Here is a 470-nt window from a genome sequence, read left to right on the forward strand (position 1 = left end):
CTCTTTGTCTTTTTTCTGGCATCTGCATTTCTAAAATCCTTCTACCAGTATACCCACTGTCCCTCCTCTGGACATGTCCAAACCATCTCAGTCTGGCCTCTCGACTTTTATCTCCCAGTTGTTCAACCTGTGCTGTACCTCTGATGAGCTCATTCCTAATCTTATCCTTGTCGCTCCTAAGAAGAACCTCATCATCTTCATTTCTGCCACTTCCAGTTCTTTCTCCTGTCTTTTTGTCCATGTCTCTGTTTCCAGACGATACAACATAGCTGGTCTCATCACTGTCTTGTAAACTTTTCTTTTGACCTTTTGCTGACACCCTTTTGTTGCAAATCACTTATGAAATGTTTCTCCATCCACTCCATCCTGCCTAGACTTTCTTTTTCACCTCTTTACCACACTCACCATTTTCCTGGACAGTTGACCCCAAGTCTTTGAAGTCCTGCACCTTTGTGACCTCTGCTCCTTGT

Source organism: Nematolebias whitei, chromosome 12, assembly GCF_014905685.2.
Source record: "Nematolebias whitei isolate Nwh7 chromosome 12, NemWhi1, whole genome shotgun sequence".
Lineage (NCBI taxonomy): Eukaryota > Metazoa > Chordata > Actinopteri > Cyprinodontiformes > Rivulidae > Nematolebias > Nematolebias whitei.